Raw genomic sequence first — 14,305 nt, forward strand, 5'->3', positions numbered from 1 at the left:
GATCTGGCCTTCTACCAGGGGATCAGGATCCATTATCAGTGGGGTCATCTCTCCCCATGTTCCTGGGGCACTACAGAACCTCTTCACCCAGAACCACACACTACATCTGTCAGGGATCTGGCCTTCTACCAAGGGATCGGGGTCCATTATCAGTGGGGTCATCTCTCCCCATGTTTCTGGGGCACTACAGAACCTCATCACCCAGAACCACACACTACATCTGTCCGGGTTCTGGCCTTCTACCAGGGGATCAGGGTCCATTATCAGTGGGGTCACCTCTCCCCATGTTCCTCATGTACAAGAAAATGTTAAACTGTTTGCACCACCTGAATGCTTCCAGGGTACCAACCGAGGGTGGTCCATTGTCCGAGAGGGTGCCACCACCTCCGTGGACCGCACAATACTTCCACTGTGGGTCTAGTCTTCCCCCAAGACACTGCAGGGTCTGATGAGACAGAAGCCGGCTCAGGTGCAGCTGGATTAACAGAGCCACTTCCAACCTTCTAACAGGGAGAACCAGACCCAGGGGAACAGATAAATATTGCTGGGGGTATGAGGTGGGAGAAGGCTATGTGTGGGTGGGCTGGCTGTTATATCATGCTCTGTCCCCCATATCGCACAGCTCCTGGATTTATCCCTCCAATGGGATCCTTAGGAAGAGCGGCTTAATACTAACCGAGGGGGAGCCTTCATCATTGGAACAAGATGCAATGCTCTGCACCGCACAGTGTCCTATTATAATACAGTAGGTGCGTTACTCTGCACCATTCTGATCCCTACGAATAAAGAACAGATGAGATGACCGGAGGCCTCTCACACCTAGTGGGTGGCCGGCTCTCTGTGTCCATTGTTTGATCTGTATGACAGGTGTCCATACGCACCTCCACCTCCCTCCCGCAAACTCAGCCAGCCCTTCACCCAACAACCTGGTCCTGGTCCCGAGCGAGACGCCCTCCTCTCCCTCCGCGCCGCGCTAATGCCATGTCTTGTGGTTTGGGACCAGATCAGTGTCGGTGCATGCGCTGACTGACGGCTGATTGATCCTTTGATCTCGTCTTACCCTCGATAATCCTATCATTAGTCTAACACGCTGCTGACAGCTCCGTATTCCTTACCAGTAATTATAATCTAGCAGGGAACACATGAGACATTTCTGCCCAAATAGAACTTGCAGATAAAAAGGATTTTTTTTTTTACGACGTTCAAAGGAAAGTTTTCCGTGTTAAGAGATGACGGGCTCTCGGAGGCAGACGACTCGTCCACACTTACTCAGCAAGCATGCTCTGCCCACTGGCATATACAACATGGATAAAATGTGGAAACCAGCGTGATGATAAAGCTGTACGCACATTACGTGGAACTCTAAACTTAATCCTAAAGATAACACAAAAGTGTAATTACAACAGCAAGTAGTCCAAGCAACATGTGCCATTACCTGTTTGTCACAGAGGAGTAATCAGGAGGTCAAGGGGTCAGAGGTCTGCAGATACCAACTGGGCTGTGCAAGATGGCAGGCCGCCCATCTCAGATACAGACATATATACACACACACACATATAAATACAGTAGCATGCCCGCTCAAAGCAAATGCTTCCAAAGCTAGTCTACTACCTTGGGATTGCCTCTGTGTTTGTGCATGTGTGAGAGAGAAAGAGATGTAGTTTCACTCGCTGCCAACAGATGGCAGTGTTTCGGAGACACACAAACTGACACTAACTATATATATATATATATATATATATACATATATATATGATGTTATATTAGATGGGAGTGACTGAACAATCCATAAGGTTAGCTTACCATGTTACCAGGGCAGATGCTGGTAACTGACATCCACCTTGTTCACCAGACGGACCAAGCTGGCACCGGAAACTAATCAGAGGGACCACGCTGGCACCGGACACCCATCAGCGGACCACGCTGGCACCGGACACCCACCAGCGGACCATGCTGGCACCGGACACCCATCAGACGGACCATGCTGGCATCGGACACCCATCAGATGGACCACGTCAGTTCCACTAATAAAAAGAATAACAGTAAAAACTATATTAAAATGTGTTCAAAGACTAAAAATATGTTTAAACCTTCAAAGAACAAAAACATTCATCTGGTATCACTATCCTGACATGGTTCTAGGGCCAGTTGTATTATAGAGGAGGCTAGTCTGCAGTCACCCCACTGTACAGTGCAAGGAGGGGAGGCTAGTCTGCAGTCACCCCACTGTACAGTGCAAGGAGGGGAGGCTAGTCTGCAGTCACCCCACTGTACAGTGCAAGGAGGGGAGGCTAGTCTGCAGTCACCCCACTGTACAGTGCAAGGAAGGGAGGCTAGTCTGCAGTCACCCCACTGTACAGTGCAAGGAGGGGAGGCTAGTCTGCAGTCACCCCACTGTACAGTGCAAGGAGGGGAGGCTAGTCTGCAGTCACCCCACTGTACAGTGCAAGGAGGGGAGGCTAGTCTGCAGTCACCCCACTGTACAGTGCAAGGAGGGGAGGCTAGTCTGCAGTCACCCCACTGTACAGTGCAGGAGGGGAGGCTAGCCTGCAGTCATCCCACTGTACAGTGCAAGGAGGGAGGATCTAGTATGCAGTCATCCCTCTGTACAGTGCAGAAGGGGAGGCTAGTCTGCAGTCACCCCACTGTACAGTGCAGGAGGGGAGGCTAGTCTGCAGTCACCCACCTGTACAGTGCAGGAGGGGAGGCTAGTCTGCAGCCACCCCACTGTACAGAGCAAGGAGGGGAGGCTAGCCTGCAGTCACCCCACTGTACAGCTTAAGGAGGGGAGGCTAGCCTGCAGTCATCCCACTGTACAGTGCAGGAGGGGAGACTAGCCTGCAGTCATCCCACTACTCAGTGCAAGGAGGGGAGGCTAGTCTGCAGTCACCCCACTGTACAGTGCAGGAGGGGAGGCTAGCCTGCAGTCACCCCACTGTACAGCTTAAGGAGATGAGGCTAGCCTGCAGTCATCCCACTGTACAGTGCAAGGAGGGAGGATCTAGTATGCAACCTATTGTCTATAATTTCAGTTGACAACTCTACGAAAAGGCAACGTCCATAAATAGGAGCGGAAGGGTCTATAAGGTGGAATAATCCAGGACGATGTTGCACCCTGAAATGACCGATACACAAAATACTGGAGCCCGCTGCTGGGCCAAGCCCCCAGCCTGCAGCTCCCCTGATGGTTGGGCTGTACTTATATATACTCAGAACAGTGGAGATGTGGTGGAGGCCTGGTGCGGAGTGTAAAGGCCGCCATACACTATGCGATTTGGCCCCAATTTCACCCGATCCAGATGGATCGGGCAGTGAAATCGGACCAAATCGCAGGTTTTGACACCCGGTCCGACCCGATGCGTGGTCCCGTGCCCATCGGGTCAGAGTCGGGACGTCGGACCGGCTGCACATAAGATAAATCTTATGTGCAGCCGTGGGGACTCTGAGGACGCCGGCGAGGGAGGGGGGCGGGAGACGCCGGCGAGGGAGGGGGGCGGCAGCAGGGGGAGCCGGAGCAGGGAGCTGTCATGCTCCGTCCGGGTAGGGGGGGGACACGCCACTAGTAGTGCAGACGCTGCGGGGGACACAGGCGGCAGTAACATAGAGCCGGGCGGGGGGAGCCTGGGAGCTGTCAGCACTGAAAAAAAAAAGCCCATACAATGAATGGGCAGCCTTTGATTGGCTGAGCGCTCTCTCAGCCTGTCAGCAATTGGCTGAGAGAGTGCTCAGCCAATCACAGGCTGCCCATTCATTGTATGGGCTTTTTTTTTTTTTCAGTACTGACAGCTCCCGACTCCCCCCGCCCGGCTCTATGTTACTGCCGCCTGTGTCCCCCGCAGCGTCCGCACTACTAGCAGCGTGTGTCCGTCCCCCCAGCCGCCTTGCAGCATCCCCCGCTCGCCACCTCGATGTCCCGGCCCCCCTGCTCGCTACACATTGCAGCTCCCCGGGAGTTGCAAATGATACATCACATGCGATGTATCATTTGCAAAAGTTGGGACATCAAGTGCCAAATCGTGTGTCCCCCTCCTGGGGAGCTCCTTAGGACAAGTCGGACTAATGTATGGGGGCCTGAACATGGGATCCCTCTTCTCTGTGTCACCCCACTCAGGTCACTTTCCGGTGAGGGCTGATGAATCCGGCTCAGAGAGATGTGAGATCTTTATATCCTGACTAGTAGACATTTAGGGGATTATTTACCAAGATAAGAGTTTTTCTGAAGATGGGCTGTTGCTATTGGCAACCAATCATATGCTATCTATTATTTTCTAGAAGGTGCTAAATAAAGAAGAAGTAGATTGTGATTGGTCACTTGGTAAAAGATCGCCAAGAATGGGAGTACCCCTGTGCCCTTACAGCTTAAAAACAACTGCCCGTTCCCGGGGATCTCTTACCAAAGCCAAGCAGCTAAGTGGCCCTCAGTGACCAGCTGGGATCAGTGTTGCAGCTCTTGTAGGGGCCCATTTATCCAACAATATGTGCTGCCGCATCGGTTAGCCGCAAATATAAAGTATCACCTAGGATGTACCATAGGGGCTGCAACCCCCCTTCACCGCCGCCGGCCGCATCCCCCATAGGTTTCTATGGGAAGCTGTCTGATGTATGAACACCGGGCAGCCCGGCATCGCAGCCCTGGACTATCGCCATTCTGATATGGTGATAGCCCATTGTAGCCTATGGCTACGGGATCGGTCAGCGGGGTCGGTGGGGGGTCATGCGCAGACCCCCCGGCTTCTGGCTCTGTCCCTGCGCCCTCTCGGATGATACATCCCGGTGATATGATCGCAGTTTACAATGCGACCCTGTGTGGTAACATTCCGTCCAGATCGCATTGTAAATGCGATCTATAATAAATGGGCCCCGTAGTCCGTTGGCAGCCCTAGTGCCCCGGAGAGGCGTCAGAGCCACTAGCTGGGTCGGCTTATATATAATTACATCCCACGGTTACCAAGATATCGCAAAATTAGTTACATAGGTACATGGAGATTTCTGTGGACTGAACCAACATTCAGATACAAACACCTGTCTGATGTCAGAGGTAGGGATGGCCATCGACCACCGATGGTTCAAAATGTTGAATACTTTTGCCATCGGTGGGGAAGAACCAGATGGTTTCACCTACATCGATGGCAGAGCAAAACCAATGTTTTTTTGGGTTTGTTTTTTTTCAAAGTGCCGGGACACAGAGCATAGGAAGCAGCTGGGAGGGTAATTTCCAGTAAAAAAGCATGGCTCTACCCACCTGCCAGGTGTGCGGGCATCCCCCAGTGTGTAACTGGCACTAGAGGCTCACCCCTTTGTGTAGATTACCCTAGTAGTCTTGGCAGTTGCACCTCAGGGGCAGCAGGAAAGGAGGTGGCAGACATTATGGCACACAACGCTTGCCAGTTCTGTCGTGGCAGGATTTATTGGAGTAAACGGCTGCAGAGATTGTCTGAGAAGCAGAGAACCTTATGCCAGCTGCTCTTATTATGGCTGGATCCAAGTCATTCTGGAGAAGATGGACACAGTAAGGGAGAAGGGGCTAAAACACCCTGCAATTGGGATGGCGAATCAGGGATGGATGCTAGACAATGGCATCTGGGCCATAGGGGTGGCTGCACTAATGTGGCCCCATTAGACCAATCATTACATGTAAGTGCTGCGGGAATGCAGGTCTGCCTGAGATTAAGGGCCTTATTCTGGTTCGGTCGGTGCCACGTACGTACGGTCCGTTTCCCGTACGCGGACGGTGAGCGTAAGTCCGCCCACAAAACATCCGCATACGGACGGTCACAAACACAGACAATGGGGAGTGGCTTACACTTGAGCGTACGCCACCGTATACGGACGGGTCTCGTCTGTTTTCACACCGACATCTTCCGTATATCTGAGCGTACGCCACAGTGCACGGACGGGTCTCGCCTTTTTTCAATGGAAAACTCAGCGTGTGTCACCGATCGTGAAAGTGAGCGTACGTCCGTGCACGCTGGCATACCCTTCACATATATGGCACTGAAAATCTTCCCTTTCAACTATAATTAAGACAATTAATTATTTATTGTTATTCAATAATTGTTTTCTATTAACTCAATTGTCTACCTTAATAAACACCCTAATAAAACAACATTTTAACCCTCATTACATGTATATTTATTATGTTCTAATGTTGCATTTTAATCACTATCTATGTGTCCCCACTTTGGTTTTACTTTTAAATAAAGTTATGTTGGGTTTACAGTGAAAAAGCTTACACATGTCGACTTCTGTGAATTGAGTGTCCTGCTTTTTAAAGTATACAAAAACACTTATTGAATGTGTGTAGATGGTTATAAATAACTACCTTGACATATATAAGCAGGTCTTAGAATGAATCTTACCTAAAATGAAACCAACCTTTACATGTAGAGAAGTGTTGAAAGATAAGCTTCCAATGTGTTTGAGGGCTGTGTGTGGCTTGCAGGTAGTGAAATAATGGTTTGGACTTTATAGTCTGCAGCATTGCTTATTACATTCAGGTGTAGTAATCAGCGTTAATTAGCAGACCCAGGCGTCCGCTCTCATATGGTATCTCTAGGGGTGGTCTGGAGCTATCTTTGGCGTCCGCCTGTTTTTGGGCCAAAATGCACGGTGCGTTCGCCGATCGAGCGGTTGTAGCACCGTACATTTTTGGTGCACACCCCTGTGTACGCCCATGTTTACGCCCAGTTTTCCTCATTATTCCGGCCGCTCCCATAAAAATGCCCCCATGCCGCCCACAATGACCGCACTCTTGCGGACAGGTTTTTCACACGGAGAGACCCGTCCGTGAGCGGTGTGAGGTCGCCGCACATGGGCATAGCGAAAGCTACGCATGCGCATATGAAAAAAAAACCCGATCCGCACGTATACGGTCCCACCGTACCAAACAGAATAAGGCCCTTAGTCACATACAGGGGTGACGTATCCTGCGCACAAGACTGCCGCCCACACTTACAGCTCCACCCACCACCTCCCCCCGGACAGGTACATAGTGATATATCCTGCAGATTATTACATTACTGACCTGCAGAACATCGCTCTGTCCCATCTACCCCCTGACAGGTACATAGTGATATATCCTGCAGATTATTACATACTGACCTCCCAGGTGACCTGCAGAACATCGCTCTGTCCCATCTACCCCCTGACAGGTATAGTGATATATCCTGCAGATTATTACATTACTGACCTCTCTAGTGATCTGCAGAACATCGCTCTGTCCCATTTACCCCCTGACAGGTACATAGTGATATATCCTGCAGATTATTACATTACTGACCTCCCTAGTGATCTGCAGAACATCGCTCTGTCCCTCTACCCCCTGACAGGTACATAGTGATATATCCTGCAGATTATTACATTACTGACCTCCCTAGTGATCTGCAGAACATCGCTCTGTCCCATCTACCCCCTGACAGGTACATAGTGATATATCCTGCAGATTATTACATACTGACCTCCCAGGTGACCTGCAGAACATTGCTCTGTCCCATCTACCCCCTGACAGGTACACAGTGATATATCCTGCAGATTATTACATTACTGACCTCTCTAGTGATCTGCAGAACATCGCTCTGTCCATCTACCCCCAGACAGGTACATAGTGATATATCCTGCAGATTATTACATTACTGACCTCTCTAGTGATCTGCAGAACATCGCTCTGTCCCATCTACCCCCTGACAGGTACATAGTGATATATCCCGCAGATTATTACATCACTGACCTCTCTAGTGATCTGCAGAACATCGCTCTGTCCCATCTCCCCCCTGACAGGTACATAGTGATATATCCTGCAGATTATTACATTAATGACCTCTCTAGTGACCTGCAGAACATCGCTCTGTCCCATCTACCCCCTGACAGGTACATAGTGATATATCCTGCAGATTATTACATACTGACCTCTCTAGTGACCTGCAGAACATTGCTCTGTCCCACCTACCCCCTGACAGGTACATAGTGATATATCCTGCAGATTATTACATTACTGACCTCTCTAGTGATCTGCAGAACATCGCACTGTCCCACCTACCCCCTGACAGGTACATAGTGATATATCCTGCAGACTATTACATTACTGACCTCCCTAGTGATCTGCAGAACATCGCTCTGTCCCATCTACCCCCTGACAGGTACATAGTGATATATCCTGCAGATTATTACATTACTGACCTCTCTAGTGATCTGCAGAACATCGCTCTGTCCCATCTACCCCCTGACAGGTACACAGTGATATATCCTGCAGATTATTACATTACTGACCTCTCTAGTGATCTGCAGAACATCGCTCTGTCCCATCTACCCCCTGACAGGTACACAGTGATATATCCTGCAGATTATTACATTACTGACCTCCCTAGTGACCTGCAGAACATCGCTCTGTCCTATCTACCCCCTAACAGGTACATAGTGATATATCCTGCAGAATATTACATTACTGACCTCTCTAGTGATCTGCAGAACATCGCTCTGTCCCATCTACCCCCTGACAGGTACATAGTGATATATCCTGCAGATGATTACATTACTGACCTCTAGTGATCTGCAGAACATCTCTTTGTCCCATCTACCCCCTGACATGTACATAGTGATATATCCTGCAAATGATTACATTACTGATCTCTCTAGTGACCTGCAGAACATCGCTCTGTCCCATCCACCCGCTGACAGGTACATAGTGATATATCCTGCAGATTATTACATTACTGACCTCTCTAGTGATCTGCAGAACATCGTTCTGTCCCATCTACCCCGACAGGTACATAGTGATATATCCTGCAGATTATTACATTACTGACCTCCCTAGTGACCTGCAGAACATCGCTCTGTCCCATCTACCCCCTGACAGGTACATAGTTATATATCCTGCAGATTATTACATTACTGACCTCTCTAGTGATCTGCAGAACATCGCCCTGTCCCATCTACCCCCAGACAGGTACATAGTGATATATCCTGCAGATTATTACATTACTGACCTCCCTAGTGATCTGCAGAACATCGCTCTATCCCATCTACCCCCTGACAGGTACATAGTGATATATCCTGCAGATTATTACATTACTGACCTCCCTAGTGATCTGCAGAACATCGCTCTGTCCCATCTACCCCCTGACAGGTACATAGTGATATATCCTGCAGACTATTACATTACTGACCTCCCTAGTGACCTGCAGAACATCGCTCTGTCCCATCTACCCCCTGACAGGTACATAGTGATATATCCTGCAGACTATTACATTACTGACCTCCCTAGTGACCTGCAGAACATCGCTCTGTCCCATCTACCCCCTGATAAATAGTCATATATTCTGCAGAGCATCCCTCCTATAAATGGATTTTCTTTACTTCCTGAACATCTGCAGCTGTTTAGAATAATATTTATGTAGCGCTGTACCACTTACAAACAATTACAAGAAGAACATTGAACTAATTCAATAACTGAAGACAGGATGGCATTCATGCATATAACAAAAGGAATCATTTACGGGGAGGTGGCGCAATGTAAGTGTCCTGTAAGTGCCATCGCAGAGCCAGGAAAGCCGGTTTGCAGAGTGTGTGCCCACACGCAGGGCTGTGTGTATAGATCAATTCTGCACATAATGCTAGAAGGCATCAGTCAGGGGTTAGGTGGGCATCAGGGGGTGCCACGTCCACTTCGTAGTGCCCCCCTCCATACAGGGCTGCAATGGCCGGCACTGTAAAACAGGCCCGATGACTGTGTCACGACTCAATGCGATTCCCCTCATCAAAGGGGAAGTGAGTCAGGGAAGTGAGTCGCCCACCCTGGCCCGGACTCCTGGAATCCTGGACTATCCCAGATAGGATTCCTGTTGTATAGGCTTAGTAAGATATCCAGGCCTCGGCTTGGGTTTCACCAAGGCACAGATGCCAGAGCTACCTGAGGTGTTATCTCCTGGTCATCTAGAACCCCGCTTATCGGGAAATCTGAGGCTATGAATTGTAGGAATATACATATCGGACGGTGCTGATGCAGAAACGGGTAACTCACGGGACTTATGGACACACTATTTCTGTCTGTGCCCATCACTGATGGGTAGATGATTACATCTGTTCTCGGGAAGACGGACGATTGCCCAGGTTCCCCTTTTCCTGAGGAAGCGTAAAACTTTCTGAGCACAAGAATAGTCTGGGGCTGTGAACCTCTGGGCCGCACACATCACCTTACAGGGGGGGGGGTGTGAGTCTCGTCACAGCAGTCACACTCACGCTCTCGCTGTTCCTTCCCATCTGCCTACACTTGCCGCACACATGGAAAACCAAGCGAGATTTACTTTTTTTTAAAGCCAGGAAAGTTTTAGAAATGACAGTTGGGAGCTTCTGATACCGGGAGCGATGCCAGGCAGGTGCAGTTAATACTTGTAATAGCTCAGCCACAACAGTGAGACTATCTTAAATACTCAGTTGCTCCTGTAAAGCAGGAGTCTTACCGTTGAGGGTAACACTTGGACTTTGCAATGTCACCCAGGGTTTATCCACCATGGGTGACCTCGGTCTCTACTCCCGACCCAATACATCACAATCCAGCGTCCCAGCTCTTATGTAGGCAGATCCTGTGTTTAGAGACACGGCGGAGATGTTGATGCTCCTCCCCCTATGCCCTTCTCATTCACAGATATAGCACATAGATTACAGGCATCAACAACAGCCAGATTACTGAATGTACAAGATACAGGATATCTAGAATCTGGCAGGTTGCTATAGGAAACACCAGGTGGGGGACATGGAGCATTTTACATCTGAGCGTGCCGCTGAATGAAGGAATTCCCACTGTTTCGGGGTCCTGTAAATCTCCTCACGCCTATAAAACAAACCTGCAATAAAATATAAAAAAAAGGTTTTAACTGCAGCCTGCCAGTGGGAAAGCTGAGGGAGTCAGGCCTTGGACGGAGCAAGGGTCCGCTCTGCCAGATGAGATGATAGGGTTTCACCATGAGATGTAACCACTTTGGGCCTGCCCAGTACATGACTCTGGGTCACCGCAGCAAAGCAACAGACTTGGCTTGGAGACTGTTCCTCTGAATCAGGCACTTTAAGTCTGTGTAAACTCCAACATGGCCCATTCCTGGGCTTCCCCACCAGTGGCAGTTGCAGAGGTGGGGCTTCCAGCGCAGTCCAAAATTGAAATAAGGAAGTCACCCCAACTGCCACACATGCCAGGCCGGAACTGACTGGCAGTTGAATTGACTGCTCCGTTTGAATTTGGACTGTGCTGTAGCCCCACCCTAGATTTGCCACTGGTGAGGAAGTCCAGGAGCAGAGCATTCTGTCCCTAATGGAATGGGTCTTGTAGAAAGGTACAGTATGTGTCCGACACCATTGTCTGAGGCATGGAAACGCAAGTTCATGAAAAGCAGGATTATTGGCTAAACCGCCCCCCTCCCATCGGCCTCATCAGCAAAGTCTTGAGAGCAGTCACTGTCTGCGCATCCAAGATGAGAAGAAGATCTGAAGCCAGGGATGACTAACACTGCAATGGATCAGACCCCATCTCCTCGTGCTTGTCAAATATTTCGGCCACGGGAGGGTCCTAAGTCACGGCAGAAAGACATGGGAACTCTAGCGCGGGCTAAGTCTGATTAATGGGGGTTTGGGGGTTCCTCGCTGAAGCCACAACTCATCCAATCCCCTCACTAGTGTGGGAGTAGCCGAGGTGAACGACCGACCGTGTTTACCCTACGCGCTGACTCACCCCTATTAGAGATATGTGTGCGTTGCACGAGGCCTAGTCCCAGCTGCTGATCCCCCCCCCCTCCCCAAAAGAGGAAGGGGAGGGCTGTGTCCAGCCAGGAGACGAGAGACAGATGGACTATGGGGAAGAAAACAAACGGGCCTCTTCCAAAAAGTTTTTTTTCCTTTGTGTACATTAAAAGCCACAAAAAGGACCACCAAAGGCATGTTTTCCATGTTCTAATGCGTCTCGGGGGTTACGTAGGAGCTCGCCGTATAATTTACAGTCAATTAGGGACAGATTCTTTGTAGTGTTGGAAGGAGTCCCGGAGATAATGATGTTTTGTGCCCCTGACAGGAGAATAGCGCACATCCAAGTGCCCTGCCCTGTATACAGCTCAGCGTGTCCCGGGCACATCCATCCCACACCGGCCGGCCAGGTAATGATACACAGCCCAGGGGTGAGATCAGCCACCACAAGCAGGGTTCTGGCTATTTATGTGCACAGGCAGCATCTGCCCTGTATACAGCTCAGCGTGTCCCGGGCACATCCATCCCACACCGGCCGGCCAGGTAATGACACACAGCCCAGGGGGAGATCAGCCACCACAAGCAGGGTTCTGGCTATTTATGTGCACAGGCAGCATCTGCCCTGTATACAGCTCAGCGTGTCCCGGGCACATCCATCCCACACCGGCCGGCCAGGTAATGACACACAGCCCAGGGGGGAGATCAGCCACCACAAGCAGGGTTCTGGCTATTTATGTGCACAGGCAGCATCTGCCCTGTATACAGCTCAGCGTGTCCCGGGCACATCCATCCCACACCGGCCGGCCAGGTAATTACACACAGCCCAGGGGTGAGATCAGCCACCACAAGCAGGGTTCTGGCTATTTATGTGCACAGGCAGCATCTGCCCTGTATACAGCTCGGCGTGTCCCGGGCACATCCATCCCACACCGGCCGGCCAGGTAATGACACACAGCCCAGGGGTGAGATCAGCCACCACAAGCAGGGTTCTGGCTATTTATGTGCACAGGCAGCATCTGCCCTGTATACAGCTCAGCGTGTCCCGGGCACATCCATCCCACACCGGCCGGCCAGGTAATTACACACAGCCCAGGGGTGAGATCAGCCACCACAAGCAGGGTTCTGGCTATTTATGTGCACAGGCAGCATCTGCCCTGTATACAGCTCGGCGTGTCCCGGGCACATCCATCCCACACCGGCCGGCCAGGTAATGACACACAGCCCAGGGGTGAGATCAGCCACCACAAGCAGGGTTCTGGCTATTTATGTACACAGGCAGCATCTGCCCTGTATACAGCTCAGCGTGTCCCGGGCACATCCATCCCACACCGGCCGGCCAGGTAATGACACACAGCCCAGGGGTGAGATCAGCCACCACAAGCAGGGTTCTGGCTATTTATGTGCACAGGCAGCATCTGCCCTGTATACAGCTCGGCGTGTCCCGGGCACATCCATCCCACACCGGCCGGCCAGGTAATGATACACAGCCCAGGGGTGAGATCAGCCACCACAAGCAGGGTTCTGGCTATTTATGTGCACAGGCAGCATCTGCCCTGTATACAGCTCAGCGTGTCCCGGGCACATCCATCCCACACCGGCCGGCCAGGTAATGACACACAGCCCAGGGGTGAGATCAGCCACCACAAGCAGGGTTCTGGCTATTTATGTGCACAGGCAGCATCTGCCCTGTATACAGCTCAGCGTGTCCCGGGTACCTCCATCCCACACCGGCCGGCCAGGTAATGACACACAGCCCAGGGGTGAGATCAGCCACCACAAGCAGGGTTCTGGCTATTTATGTGCACAGGCAGCATCTGCCCTGTATACAGCTCAGCGTGTCCCGGGCACATCCATCCCACACCGGCCGGCCAGGTAATGACACACAGCCCAGGGGGGAGATCAGCCACCACAAGCAGGGTTCTGGCTATTTATGTGCACAGGCAGCATCTGCCCTGTATACAGCTCAGCGTGTCCCGGGCACATCCATCCCACACCGGCCGGCCAGGTAATGACACACAGCCCAGGGGTGAGATCAGCCACCACAAGCAGGGTTCTGGCTATTTATGTGCACAGGCAGCATCTGCCCTGTATACAGCTCAGCGTGTCCCGGGCACATCCATCCCACACCGGCCGGCCAGGTAATGACACACAGCCCAGGGGTGAGATCAGCCACCACAAGCAGGGTTCTGGCTATTTATGTGCACAGGCAGCATCTGCCCTGTATACAGCTCAGCGTGTCCCGGGCACATCCATCCCACACCAGCCAGGTAATGACACACAGCCCAGGGGTGAGATCAGCCACCACAAGCAGGGTTCTGGCTATTTATGTGCACAGGCAGCATCTGCCCTGTATACAGCTCGGCGTGTCCCGGGCACATCCATCCCACACCGGCCGGCCAGGTAATGACACACAGCCCAGGGGTGAGATCAGCCACCACAAGCAGGGTTCTGGCTATTTATGTGCACAGGCAGCATCTGCCCTGTATACAGCTCAGCGTGTCCCGGGCACATCCATCCCACACCGGCCGGCCAGGTAATGACACACAGCCCAGGGGGGAGATCAGCCACCACAAGCAGGGTT

The 14,305-nt window shown here is 51.2% G+C and overlaps 1 protein-coding gene across 1 annotated transcript in view; it reads right to left on the reverse strand.

Annotated features, from left to right (window-relative positions):
* ADAMTS4 (ADAM metallopeptidase with thrombospondin type 1 motif 4) overlaps window positions 1-14,305 on the reverse strand; it is a 141,496-nt gene that overhangs the window by 83,837 nt on the left and 43,354 nt on the right. Inside the window, exon 3 of the mRNA XM_083167158.1 lies at window positions 1,804-2,024. The gene's annotated coding sequence lies outside the window, so the exon portion shown is untranslated. The remainder of the gene's footprint in view (window positions 1-1,803; window positions 2,025-14,305) is intronic.

Source organism: Crinia signifera, chromosome 12 (genome assembly GCF_055691185.1).
Source record: "Crinia signifera chromosome 12, ASM5569118v1, whole genome shotgun sequence".
Taxonomy (NCBI): domain Eukaryota; kingdom Metazoa; phylum Chordata; class Amphibia; order Anura; family Myobatrachidae; genus Crinia; species Crinia signifera.